Source organism: Eurosta solidaginis, chromosome 3, assembly GCF_040869045.1.
Source record: "Eurosta solidaginis isolate ZX-2024a chromosome 3, ASM4086904v1, whole genome shotgun sequence".
In the NCBI taxonomy this organism is placed as follows: Eukaryota; Metazoa; Arthropoda; class Insecta; order Diptera; family Tephritidae; genus Eurosta; species Eurosta solidaginis.
In genome coordinates this window covers 154,992,185-155,007,036 of record NC_090321.1, presented here as the reverse complement: position 1 = coordinate 155,007,036, position 14,852 = coordinate 154,992,185, and the positions used below count along the sequence as shown (strand labels likewise).

Genomic DNA, 14,852 nt, shown 5'->3' with positions numbered 1-14,852 from the left:
ACGATATGGGTATCAAATGAAAGGTGGTAATGACTATTTTAAAAGGGAATGGGCCTTAGTTCTATAGATCGACGCCGTTTCGAGATATCGCCATAAAGATGGACCAGGGGTGACTCTAGAATTTGTTTGTACGATATGGGTATCAAACGAAAGGTGTTAATAAGTGTTTTAAAAGGGAGTGGGCCTTAGTTATATAGGTGGACGCCTTTTCGGAATATCGTTATAAAAGTGGACCTGGGGTGACTCTAGAATGCGTTTGTACAATATGGGTATCAAATGAAAGGTGTTAATGAGTATTTTAAACGGGCGTGGGTCTTAGTTCTATAGGTGGATGCCTTTTCGAGATATCGCCATAAACGTGGACCAGGGGTGACTCTAGAATTTGTTTGTACGATATGGGTATCAAATGAAAGGTGTTAATGAGTATCATAAAAGGACGTGGGCCTTAGTTCTATAGGTGGACGCCTTTTCGAAATATCGCCATAAAGGTGGACCAGGGGCGACTCTAGAATTTGTTTGTACGATATGGGTATCAAATGAAAGGTGTTAATGAGTATTTTAAAAGGGCGTAGGCCCTAGTTCTATAGGTGGATGCCTTTTCGAGATATCGTCATAAACGTGGACCAGGAGTGACTCTAGAATTTGTTTGTACGATATGGGTATCAAATGAAAGGTGTTAATGAGTATCTTAAAAGGACGTGGGCCTTAGTTCTATAGGTGGACGCGTTTTCGAAATATCGCCATAAAAGTGGACCAGGGGCGACTCTAGAATTTGTTTGTACGATATGGGTATCAAATGAAAGGTGTTAATGAGTACTTTAAAAGGGCGTAGGCCTTAGTTCTATAGGTGGATGCCTTTTCGAGATATCGCCATAAACGTGGACCAGGGGTGACTCTAGAATTTGTTTGTACGATATGGGTATCAAATGAAAGGTGTTAATGAGTATCTTACAAGGACGTGGGCCTTAGTTCTATAGGTGGACGCCTTTTCGAAATATCGCCATAAAGGTGGACCAGGGGCGACTCTAGAATTTGTTTGTACGATATGGGTATCAAATGAAAGGTGTTAATGAGTATTTTAAAAACGAGTGGGCCTTAGTTCTATAGGTGGACGCGTTTTCGAAATATCGCCATAAAGGTGGACCAGGGGTGACTCTAGAATTTGTTTGTACTATATGGGTATCAAATGAAAGGTGTTAATGAGTATTTTAAAAGGGAGTGGGCCTTAGTTCTATAGGTGGACGCCTTTTCGGAATATCGTTATAAAAGTGGACCAGGGTTGAGTGTAGAATGCGTTTGTACAATATGGGTATCAAACGGAAGGTGTTAATAAGTGTTTTAAAATGGAGTGGGCCTTAGTTCTATAGGTGGACGCCTTTTCGGAATATCGTTATAAAAGTGGACCAGGGGTGACTCTAGAATGAGTTTGTACAATATGGGTATCAAACGAAAGGTAATAATGAGTATTTTAAAAGGGCGTGGGCCTTAGTTCTATAGGTGGACGCCTTTTCGAAATATCGCCATAAAGGTGGACCAGGGGCGACTCTAGAATTTGTTTGTACGATATGGGTATCAAATGAAAGGTGTTAATGAGTATTGTAAAAAGGAGTGGGCCTTAGTTCTATGTGTGGACGCCTTTTCGAGATATCGCCATAAACGTAGACCAGGGGTGACTCTAGGTTTTGTTTGTACGATATGGGTATCAAATTAAAGGTATTAATGAGGGTTTTAAAAGGGAGTGGCCCTTAGTTGTATATGTGAAGGCGTTTTCGAGATATCTACCAAAATGTGGACCAGTGTGATCCAGAACATCATCTGTCGGGTACCGCTAATTTATTTATATATGTAATACCACGTACAGTATTCCTTCCAAGATTCCAAGGGCTTTTGATTTCGCCCTGCAAAACTTTTTCATTTTATTCTACTTAATATGGTAGGTGTCACACCCATTTTACCAAGTTTTTTCTAAAGTTATATTTTGCGTCAATAGACCAATACAATTACCATGTTTCATTCCTTTTTTCGTATTTGGTATATAATTATGGCATCTTTTTCATTTTTCGTAATTTTCGATATCGAAAAAGTGGGCGTGGTCATAGTCGGATTTCGGCCATTTTTTACACTAATACAAAGTGAGTTCAGATAAGTACGTGAACTGAGTTTAGTAAAGATATATCGATTTTTGCTCAAGTTATCGTGTTAATGGCCGAGCGGAAGGACAGACGGTCGACTGTGTATAAAAACTCGGCGTGGCTTCAACCGATTTCGCCCTTTTTCACTCAAAACAGTTATCGTCCTAGGAGCTAAGCCTCTACCAAATTTCACAATGATTGGTTGATTTTTGTTCGACTTATGGCATTAAAAGCATCCTAGACAAATTAAATGAAAAAGGGCGGAGCCACTCCCATTTTGAAATTTTCTTTTATTTTTGTATTTTGTTGCACCATATCATTACTGGAGTTCAATTTTGGCATAATTTACTTATATGCTGTAAAGATATTAACTTTTCTTTTAAAATTTGAATTAAAAAAAATTTTTTTTTAAAAAGTGGGCGTGGTCGTTCTCCGATTTTGCTAATTTTTATTAAGCAGACATAAAGTAAGTAGAGTAGTGTTCCTGCCAAACTTCATCATGATATCTTCAACGACTGCCAAATTACAGCTTGCAAAACTTCTAAATTACCTTCATTTAAAAGTGGGCGGTGCCACGCCCATTGTCCAAAATTTTACTAGTTTTCTATTCTGCGTCATAAGCTCAACTCACCTACCAAGTTTCATCGCTTAATGCGTATTTGGTAATGAATTAGCGCACTTTTTCGATTTTTCGAAATTTTCGATATCGAAAAAGTGGGCGTGGTTATTTTCAGATATCGTTCATTTTTAATAGCGATCTGAGATGAGTCCCCTGGAACCTACATACCAAATTTCATCAAGATACCTCAAAATTTACTCAAGTTATCGTGTTAACGGACAAACGGACGGACGGACGGACATGGCTCAATCGAATTTTTTTCGATACTGATGATTTTGATATATGGAAGTCTATATCTATCTCGATTCCTTTATACCTGTACAACCAACCGTTATGCAATCAAAGTTAATATACTCTGTGAGCTCTGCTCAACTGAGTATAAAAAGGTTAGTTCTTGTTTAACGCAAATAAATTTTGACGCTCTAAACGAACTATTGCGATTTGAGTCATGGGATGAATGTTACTCTGAAAAAGACGTATCCAAGGCATTTAATATTTTTCTGAACATTTTTAACAGACACATTAAGTCTGCTAGCTTTTCTTTTATCCCTCGCAGATCTGATTATAAATTAAAACCATGGATTAGCAAAAAGTTGCTCAAAAAAATTCATCTAAAAAACAAGCTTGGAAAAAAGTGTAAAAACCACCCATCAAACGCAAATCTTCGCAGCAGGTATATGAAATTATGTAGAGAACTCAAAAAAGAAGTACACGTGGAGCGTGATAATTTCTATCGAAATGAGTTTAGGTCTTCCTATGGCAATCCAAAGAAGGAATGGAATATCATTAACGGTCTTCTGAATCGCAGTTGTAAAGCTAATAATACATCAATTGTTTTATGTGATGGTAGCGTGAGCTTTTCTGATCCTCCAACAGTGGCAAACCTTTTCAATGATCACTTTCTATCAATAGGGCAATCACCTGTTTTCGAATCCTCCGCTCTGATACCTGAGTTCTCGAATTCGGGAAATAGTTTTTTTTTCGAGCCATTTACTGGCATTGAAGTTTTAAAAACAATTAATTCTCTGAATAACTCTAGATCATGTGGTTGTGATGGAATTTCGAATCAGACTCTTAAATATGTGGCACTAAATTTAGTTGATATCCTAACGGATTTGTTTAATATGAGTATTTTAGGTGGATCATTTCCTTTAGACTTAAAATGCGCTATTGCCATTCCTTTATTTAAAAAGGGTGACAAAACGGATATAAATAACTACAGGCCTATTTCATTACTGTCTTCAATTTCAAAAATTTTTGAAAAACTGGTTAAAGGTTGAATCCTATCATTTCTTGACAATAATAACTATTTCAGCTCAATGCAATTCGGGTTCAGAAATGGGCGGTCAACAGAAGATGCCCTGCTGGACTTTTGTTCTCACATATATAGGGAACTAGACAATAAAAAGAACTGTGCTGGACTGTTCGTTGATATCACTAAAGCATTTGACATGGTTGATCACCAAATTTTATTAGACAAATTGTATTTTGCGGGCTTCCGTGGGTTTATATATAATTGGTTTAAATCTTATTTGTCAGGAAGAATTCAAAAAGTAAAAGTTGGAAGTAGTATAAGTAACCCAGTTACAATTAGCTTAGGTGTACCTCAAGGATCTGTCTTAGGTCCTATTCTATTTTTGATTTACCTTAATTCAATATTCTCGCTGCTATTGTATGGAAAAGTAACAGCCTTCGCTGACGACCTTGCTATCGCCTATGGTTCATCGACCTATCTGGATTTAGTAGCAGGAATCAATAACGATGTGCATTTGCTAAGAGTGTGGTTTGCAGCACATAAGCTCTGTCAGCAAGAAAACGAAGTTGATGTATTTCAATTTGCATACAAAATCCTCACCTGACATAGCCATTGTATTCCATGCTACTGACTGGAAACGTTTTGTACTAAATAATTTTCTGTTCTGTGCATCGTTTAAAGCTGAAGTAAATTGTTTCGATAAGTGCTTCACTATTGAAAAAGTAGGCGACTTCCAATATCTTGGTGTTATTGTTGACCAAAACTTGAGTTGGTCTACGCATATTTCTCGTTTGAAGTCCTACTTGCGATCTTCCGTTCGTTATTTTTACAATTTAAGAAAAGTTTGTTCAAACGAAACACTTAAAACTATTTACTACGCTTTAGTCCACTCCAAGCTCCAATATGGTATAACCTGTTGGGGTGGCGCTGCAGGTAATAAAATCCAGCAGCTTCTAACTATTCAAAAATGGGTCATAAGAAAAATATGTAATGTTGATCGTTTTCCCCACTCTATGGAGTTGTTTAGGGATCTGAAAGTTCTTCCTGTTAAGCATATGTACTACTATAAAACGTTAAAGATATTTTTTATTCGCTGTGGGTATTTACATAGCCTGGTATCGGATAGTTATAACTTGAGGCAAAACTCATATGGACTTGTGTATGTCCCGACCTCTCGAACAACCAACTTCAACAACTTCTTTACTATCGTTTCTTGTAAAGCTTTTAATGCGTTGCCTGCATGTATACGTGTCACTAGAAATCTGAATGAGTTTTTGGGAAAGGTTAAATCTTTTCTACTAGAGAAATCACACGAAGACATCAAAATTTTGCTGAACCATAGCACTTAAAAAAATATATGTACATATTGTATTAATATATTTTATTACTTATTATTTTTAATCAAACTTCACCCCACGCACTATTTTACATGTTTTTGAATTCAATTTTATTCGGAGACGGCATTCGATACTAAAATACATATATTTTTACAGAATGCCTTACTTTTCTTTCTGTAATTATGGTTAATTTAATTTAAGTCGCTATTGTAACATATATGCTGTTTTGAAAGAAAATGAATAAAAAATGAAATGAAATGAAATGAAATGTTTTATTACCAATAATTGAAAAATTTATTTTCTCAGAAGTGGGCAGTGCCACTCCCCTTTTTGTAAATTTTCAAAATTTTGAACTAGGGGACGTTATATCAACACACTCCTGAATTTTGGTGTGGTAGTTAATAATGCAGCTACTGAATTATCACGTTTTTGGTGTTTTTGAAAGTTTCATGTATATGAAAAGGGGGCGTGGTTATTGTCCGATTTCGCTCAATTTAAATAGGTTCCGGAGATGTGTGTCGAGGAACCTACGTACCAAATTTCAATAAGATATCTCGTGTTTACCGACGGACGGACATGGCTAAATAATTTTTTTTTCACCCTGATCATTTTGATATATGGAAGTTATCTATCTCGATTAGTTTATGCCGTTACAATGTACAGTTACGCGAACAAAATTAATAACCTCTGTGATCTTTGCTCAACTGAGTATAAAAAAAGGAGTGAGTACCAAGTACTCGTGAAGTTCGATTTGTAAACATATTCGCGTATGTCCAAAAACCTAATGTTTTTAAATTAAATAGAACTCTCCCGGGGTTTAAGTTAGACGCCGACAGAGGAAATTTCATCGAAAACAAATAATTTTGGGCTTTTTGAGAAGAGCTTTGTCGTTCTCATCGGAAACAACTTATACTGACATTAATTTGTTTTATTGTCGGCTTATTAACAATTATGAATCGTCGAGTTATCGGTTTGATAAGGAATCTTTAAAATAACAATATAAAAAATTGATAAATTTTCTATTAAGAATCGATATCTTTTCCATAAATTATAGAAGACTATTCTATAATAAATTTATAAAAGAATCCCTAAACTCTTTGACATTGTGATGTCCTACGAAATGACAATTGTTTCCTTCTGCAGACCTTTTGAACGCGTTCTTAACTAGTTCAGTCGTAGGTGGCTCTAAAATAGTCGTAGCCTTCGATTTATCAATTTAAATATAATAGCTCAAACTTTAGCGCTGTAAGTACAGCGGTGGCTACCAAATGTCCTGCTATGCATCCTACTATCTCCAGTTCATAGGGAATCATTAAAGCTATAGTGCGAAACTGTTTCTATGTGGGACTGTCTCCCCTTTTCACTGCAGGGTGGATGCTGTTATAGTAAATACCCATGTATTATTATATACTAAGATTAATTTAAAATAAATATTTAATGGGTACAAAAAATTTTATGAACCACAGAAAAAGAAAAAACTTTCCGGAGCGCAATCACGACAGCGAAAACGAGAAAAAGAGGGACAGAAAGAGCAATTGGCGGCTTCCTTAAAGACATTTTTAAATAAGCCGGAAACTAAAGAAACGGAATGTCAAGAAAATGTTGTCGAAGCTTTAACAGGCGCAGCTTTAAATCAAGAAGCTATGGACGTATCTGAACAAATAGATGTATGTTCTTCAGAAGGAGAGTACAGTGAAACCGGAAAAAGTACTTCTGAGGAACCTGTAAGCAATTTCCCGTCATCATCTGTAATTTGTAGCAATTTAGATTGTGTTGATGATCCCGGATTGTGGCCTGTCAGTATTTCTAATGATCTTGTAAATATTTTAGTTATTCGAGGGTCCATACAGGTGTCAAACTACAACTTTCCTCTAAATGACGACGGAAGAAAATTAACAGTCAATTACTATTATAAAAATTTTGCAATTGAGAAAAATTTATACGAGATTGGCTTGTTTAGTCCACTTCAAAATATTCTGTCTATTATTTTTGTTGTAAAATATTTGGTAAATCTATTGGTAGTATATCTTCTTTGAACGGTTTTTCTGATTGGCAGCATTTATCATTAACCTTGAAAAGACATGAAACAAGCGCTTACCACAGTGAAAATGTAAAATCGTGGGTACAATTGAATAATATGTCAAAAAATAAAGCTACTGTAAATCAAATGCAACTGCGACTATTAGAATCGAAAAAAAACAATGGTGCGACGTGCTAGAAAGAATCGTCAAAAATATTATATGAACTTGATAATGGTAATTTTCTAAAAACAATCGAAATGATAGCATCCTTTGTTACAGTAATACGGGAACATATTCACAGAATTCAATCCTCAAAATTAGATTCAGGCCGTATGACTCACTATTTAGGAGAATGAAATAATTGATATGCTCGGCACGACTATAAAAAAATATATACTGAACAACGTGAGAGAATCAAAATATTTCTCCATTATATTGGACTGCACACCAGTTGCAACTCACATGGAACAAATTATTGTTTGTTTGAAGTTTTAAGTTGCTTCCATTCATTTATTTGAATGAAATACTACCTTGGCCCGGCTTACTTAGAAGCTATAACGCCATAACTAATTCTTATTTTGTGAAATCTTTCAGAAGTTTGATGTCTTTAGATTGCTGTACAGTTGCTCCACCAACACACATGTAATACACTAAAGCCAGAACCATGTGCGTAGGTTTCTGCATAATTGAGGCTACTATATATTTAAATACATTACGATTTAATGGCTTACTCTAACAGCTGAATTCAGTAAGCCGTCTCTAGTCACTATTAGAGACTAATTGGGGTGAAAATCACTTTTGAGACAATTTGCAATTCTGTAAGCTGTCTCGCGTCTCCAGCCTCACAAAAGCAATCACTAATTTGTGAGCTGGGCCGAGGCAGATCACAAACGTGAAAATTTCAGAAAAAGTATGAAAATTATTTGCGAAAAACGCTTTAAATATATTTTTTTTATTCCTAAAATTAAAATAAGCATAGAAAAAATTAAAAAACAGAAAATACTTAAAAAAAAAACATCGAACTCTATGTAGCACCGCTGAGATTCGAACCTATGCACTTTGGGATTTTCTATAAAAATTTTGATCGGCGTCTTATCAAGCTCAGCCACAATACCACCCAACGTTACTTTGACAAAATGCAATGCTATATTATTTGTTCAATGTATGAGTAAATTGTCATTTTGGTGAATTTCGTCGATATGGTGAATTGTTTTTGTGACTTTCGTTTACTGAATACCGAAATCATCTCAAGTCACAAAAATTGTCTCTAAATGAAAATCTCAAATTTAGAGACTTGAGATGAGACTGAATTACAGAATTCAGCCGTAAGTACGATACATTTTTCAGTTTTTCAAATGTTTCCAATTCAATTTTTTGTCATTTCGATTCCCGCACTATCCGCCATTTTATTCTCAACCACATGAATGGCGTCCTTTTATAGCTCGCGGTTGAGTTGTGGGGAAAAACGAACTTGATGCGACGACGTTACAAAACGAAGTGAATTACAGTTGTACTGAGGCATGCTCTGTTAAATTGCAAAACCAATAATGTTTAGATATGTGAAAATTTCGTTGGTTTCTGTCCGATGACCAGCTCAACAGGTGAAGTTTATTCCATTTTTTTATTTGGACTTATTTTCACAATTAAATGTCAACATTCAAAACTTACGCGGTCAAGGTTATGAAACGGTTCTAATATTCGTGGAAAACACAATCGACTACAAAAAAAGTTTGCTAAACAATAACCGCGCATTTTATGTCCCATGCTCGGCTCATAGCCTTAATTTCGTAGTGAACGATGCAGCAAATATAACACACGAAACTGTTAATTTCTTTAATTAATTCAAGAAATTTAAGTAGTTCATAATTTGCAAACATTTTCCAGATTTAAAATTAAAAGCTTTAAGTGCCACGCGATGGTCTAGCCGAATCGATGCCGTTAAGCCCTTAAGGTACCACCTCGAAAAAATATTTAACGCCTTGCTGGAAATATCTGGTAATTCTTCGGAATGGGATTGCACTATTTCTCATAAATCTCATTCGCTTCCTCTTAATATTCAAAATTATACATTTATTTGATCGGTAGTAATTTGGTTCGAAATTTTAAACGAAATTAATGCTTTGAGTAAAATGATGCAGAGTGAATACTCAAACCTGCTCAAATCTTCAGGCACGACTACGAGATGCTATGGAGTCGGAAGGAATTAACGTGGACGATGATATCTTTCATCCTGATGGGGACGAGGCAACAACAAAAATTGAAGAGAAAAACAAAACATCGCAGGCAGTTATCAGCACAGACTTCAACATGATATTGGCTGCAATATATGCACAAACATCGACAGTATCATCTCAACTGGCAGAACAGAAGACATATATATCATCTCAACTGGAGGAACAGAAGACATATATGACGTCACAAATGGCATCCCAACTAGAATCGCAGGAGACTCGTATAACAACCAAGATGGAAACACAGTTAGAAGAACAGAAGACATATATGGCTGAGGAGTTGAAAGCACAAGAAACTCGCATATCCTCGCAGCTGGAGGCACAGGAAGCAAGGGTATCATCAAAACTTGAATCGCAGGAAAAAAAAATCGCACAATTTCAGGAAGAAGTCGATGATTTAAAAGGTCGTATTGAGCAATTACAACTAAAAGAAGACGTCAGCAGTGAACAACTGGAATGCGAAAGATAAAGTTGCTGCAATGTTCATGGCATTGAAAGGCCTGCAGCTGAGATTTTGCAAATCTTTCCAGAGGGCGAACGGAACTGTTATGAAGCATTGATGGGCGCTCTAGAAAGACGATACGGAACTGAGCATAGGAGACAGATATACCAAATGGAGTTACTGAACCGCTTCCAGAGACCTGGTGAAACATTGGAAGAGTTTGCGTCGGATGTTGAAAGGCTGGCACATTTAGCGAATGCGGACGCACCCGTGGAATACACTGAAAGGGTAAAAATCCAGAGCTTTATAAATGGCATACGGGACGTGAAAACGAAGCGAGCGACATACGCAAACCCAAAACCTACACTCACAGAAACGGTATCACATGCTCTGATTCAGGAAAAAGCTTCGCTTCTGTGTAAACCAGTTTTCAAAGCACGCCATGTGGAAGTAGAAAAGCCAGAGTGGGTAGACGCAATATTGGATGCGCTGAAAGGATCGCAAAAGCGGAGTGAAAGAGTTACCAAATGCTTCAAATGCGGGAAGCCCGGTCACATTGCACGTCATTGCGATCTTTGTCCTGGTAGTTCCAACTTGGCTGGTCGTAAACGTAAAGCTGGAGGAGATAAGCAAAAGCGAGTCAGATGTAAAGAATGAAAACTTGCCCCAGCTATTGAATGGCCTGTGATATCTATCTCGCAAATTGGAAGAAACTCGAGCAGTCTTACCGTCAAAGGAAACGTGGATGGCAAGGAGCGTGTACTGACGTTAGATACGGGCGCATCTCATTCCTTAATCCGATCTGATTTGGTCAATAGGAGAGTAAAGCCATTACCTGGAGCAAGGTTGCGTACGGTCACTGGCGAGTATAACCAAGTCCAGGGAGAAGTGATCTGTGAAGTCTTAATAGGGAAGGTCATGGTTCTACACAAATTCATTGTGGCGGAGACTGTTGATAAAGTCATATTGGGAGTGGGCTTCTTAGGTGACCATGACATCAGGATCGACATGCAAAGAAGGAAAATGCGCTGTAAAAACAAGGATGTGCCACTTAACTTCAGTTTGGAGAAAGGGTTCAGCAGTAAGCGAGTGCTGGTGGAGGAGATTCGACAGATACTACAAAGGTCAAGGAAAATAGATCGGGCAAAGGTTGATGGAACGAATGGGCCTAACAAATCAAAACCGAAGGTACCTGCGAGAGAAACACAAAACCAGATGGACGCACAAAAAAAAAAAATTTCCCAGAAGGAATGCGAGGGTAGTTTCAAGACAAGGCGCACTACTGTTGTGAAACGTGGGAACGATACTGATTATGCGAAGCCAATCCGTCAAGCGCAAGCTCTGCGAAGTAGTTCATTGGCCAAAGAACAGAATGTGAAGGAACGGCCCAGCGTAATGAGTAGTAGGATGAAACACAGGTACGACAATAACTATAATTCGGAAGGTTTCTTGGAGAGAGATTTGGTACTGCTATACAACCCACACCGGCGGAAAGGTGTTCCATCCAAATTTTGGTGCAGTTGGGAAGGCCCGTGCAGAGTTGTGAAGAGGATCAGTGTTGTCATCTACCGCATACAAACAATTGGGAAACCACGAAATAGAAGGGTGGTTCATTTGGAGAGGCTAGCAGCGGTTAGATCGAGAGATTTGTCTGATCGGGACGATCAGACTTAGGTGGAGGGCAGTGTGACGAATATTAGCAACGCTAAGGGATACTATCATCTCTAAGCCAATACTAAGCAGTGACTTGTATGCACATCAATAAATCAATCATTATGTCTATACATATGTCCATACAAGCAGCGGAGAGCAACGCACAAACACATGCATATATCTGAGATACTCCCTGAAAGTAGGCAATAATTTGTGCAAGTATCACTCACATATACACGCGCATATTAGAAGCTATAAACGTAGTTATAGCTGGTAATTATATAGCTGATAACTAACTAGTAAATTCTAGAAATAGAAGCGCCAAGAAATATGTCAACGAGGAAATCCAACAGTATAAAAGCAGCAACAGTTGAGGCACGACAATCAGTTTGATTTAAGCAAGCTGTCAGCTGCGAAGTATACGTGTTATTTTCAAGTAGTCTAATAAAGACCATTTTTGCATTATTCAATATTGGAGTTATATATTCAACAGTTTAGTGATTCGAACGTTAGCAGAAGATTTGTAATAAGCGGAATTGCACTAAATTCGTTACAATACTGTACCTTGAAAGACTAACACGTTTCAGTTTTTCTCATAGAAAACTAGCAAAGAAAATCTGAAACGTGTTAATTTTCCATGGGAGCGACGATATGTAATCAACGGGTGCCACTATCGGTATTTGCAGGCAGTCAAAAAACTGTCAGCGGCGGGCCTGATATAGATGTATGCTTTTTACTGTCCTTACATACTAACACACTTTTAGCTGCTGTGCTATGCGAGATTATTGCCTTATCTGCTGCTTGGCTGTCAATACAAAAAGTTTGCACGGTTACTGCTTACGCTATTTTCTTCCAGTGCAAATTCTTCCACCTGAAAACCGCTATAGTGATCTGGCATACTGATAGGATCTGTTTATTTCCGGATCAGCACAGTATACCGCAGACGCTAGTCCTTCCACTACTTTGGAACCTTCGACGTACATGTGTATCGCCTCGTCCGCCATTTCGGCCAACCACCTCTTTTGTGGCTGTAAGAGCTCATTCGAAGCGCAGATACGGAATGAGGTAGTCTGTTCGCCCTGTAATTAGTGATATACTGATACGAGTACTGAGTGAGTAGTATCGATACTTCCAAAAAATACTCGAGTATTTCCTACCCGATGCTTTTTTCCGAGTACTGAGTAAAGTATCGATACTTTACCCCGATACTTTACCATGTAGACCGTTTAAGATCAACATAGTTCAGTCCATTAACACCACAACTTTAGCATAAATTGAGATCGTGGATGATGCGGTAAAAGCTCGCCATTTAACTTTAACCGACTTTTTGATAATGGTGGAATGGGAGAGAATTCTGCATATGGTGTAAAAGAAAGGTATGTGTTTATTGTCCAGAATCACTAACTCCGACAAAATTATGAAAAGCTGCTAACTCCATAAAATTTCAATACATTTTAACTTATCGTGCTATATAGCTTTTTCGTTTTATTGTGAAACTTTGGTGGATGGAGGTGCAGCTTTTACAGCATCGTCAACGATATTTTGGTATTGAAAATGGTCGAAGTCAGACTATATCTACGCCTACTTTCAAAAATGGAAAAAGTAACAATGCTTCAACAAATACTGATGAAGTGGTGGAACTTGATGACTGGAAAAAAATTTACGAGGCACAATATAAATTTATAAAAAATAAAATAAAAGTAAGTCGCTATAACATCCGAAGAGATTTTAGGCCGAGCTTCTCTTCCAATTTGCGCCAGGTTCCTTTTAATTTTTCTACAAATTGGCGGGAGGAGAACTAAATGTTTTACACCGATTCCGAAGGGCATCTGCAAGGCAGATGAGTTTGTGTGAAGTGAGACGCTTTTCATTGGAAGATATACACTCGGAGTATATCCCAAATCACTGCCGATGGGCGACCCCGCTCGAAAACTTTTTTTTCAAATTGAAAAAACTTTTTTCTAATTTTTTTATGTTGCTTTGTCTGAGGCTTGAACCCAAAATCTTCAGAATGGTAGGCGGAGCAAGCTACCACCACACCACGGTGACCGCCAATATAAACTTATTACAATGGCTCGTTACTGCAAGACTTGTAAGGATCTCCTCTTCTTCCTTGTCTGAAAAGGTGGACCGCAAATTATCTTTCTGGTCGGTAGACATCGGTGCAATTCAGGAACGTAACGTCTAAACCCAGAAGAATTACACAAGGTGGTTTCCTGTAACCTCTTTTTTCTAACGTCTACATATCGAAACTCCCTTCGCCACCAGAAGGAGTTACCATTGTTTCCTACGTCGATGACTGCACGATAATGGCTACAGCTCCCGGCCCACCCATCAATTTGTAGTATGTAATAAAACAAACAATTATCTACCTAGTTTCTCCTGCCCTGAAAATTACACCGACCAAATCATAAGCGGCCTTGGTTACAACATACACAAAACAAATGTCATGTGACGTTCGATCAGATCTTCATTTTGACAAGCGTGAAATTGTACCTAGAATCCAAAAACGTAAAATTTCTTGCCGACTGCACTTGGGGTAAAGATAAAGAGACGCTCATTACCGCTCATTAAAAAATAATTGGCCGGCCGCTTGCATGCTACGCGTCCCCGATATGTTCACCAAACCTAAAGGTTACTCACTGGAAGAAAATACAGGCATGTCAAACCACCGCTCTCCGAACCGATAAGGGCTGTCCGCCACCTACATAGTGAGGCGAGAGTACTCCTCATTAGGGAGAGAAATCTTATGGTGAATATTCTGTTGAATACACAGAAGCCTGGGCATCCCAACATACATCTTTTCATTAAAGAGGCCCCACCGCTCAGGATCTCAGCCCTATGTAGAAGAAGAACATAAACAGGTCTTCAGTGATATGCACAAAGACGCCAGACCTCTATGCCAGGAATTGCCCGGCGAACCTCGTTCTTAAAGTTAAATAGCCTGATATCGCAGACGAGGAAAGCAATCTCCCTAGAGATACGCGCGTCACTCTAGCTCAACTTCGATCCGGATACTGTAACAGGTTAAGCTCTTTCCTATCCACATCAATTGCTATGTGGAACCAATGCCTCTAACACCCCTTTCTCTATGGTCCACCACTGTTGAAACTGCAGGTTTCCTTGGACTTCTGTTTGATGATATTGATGGCATTTTGGGAG

The 14,852-nt window shown here is 38.0% G+C and overlaps 1 protein-coding gene across 4 annotated transcripts in view; it reads right to left on the bottom strand.

Moving 5' to 3' along the window:
* gem (gemini) overlaps window positions 1-14,852 on the bottom strand; it is a 435,608-nt gene that overhangs the window by 231,453 nt on the left and 189,303 nt on the right. The window lies entirely within an intron of this gene.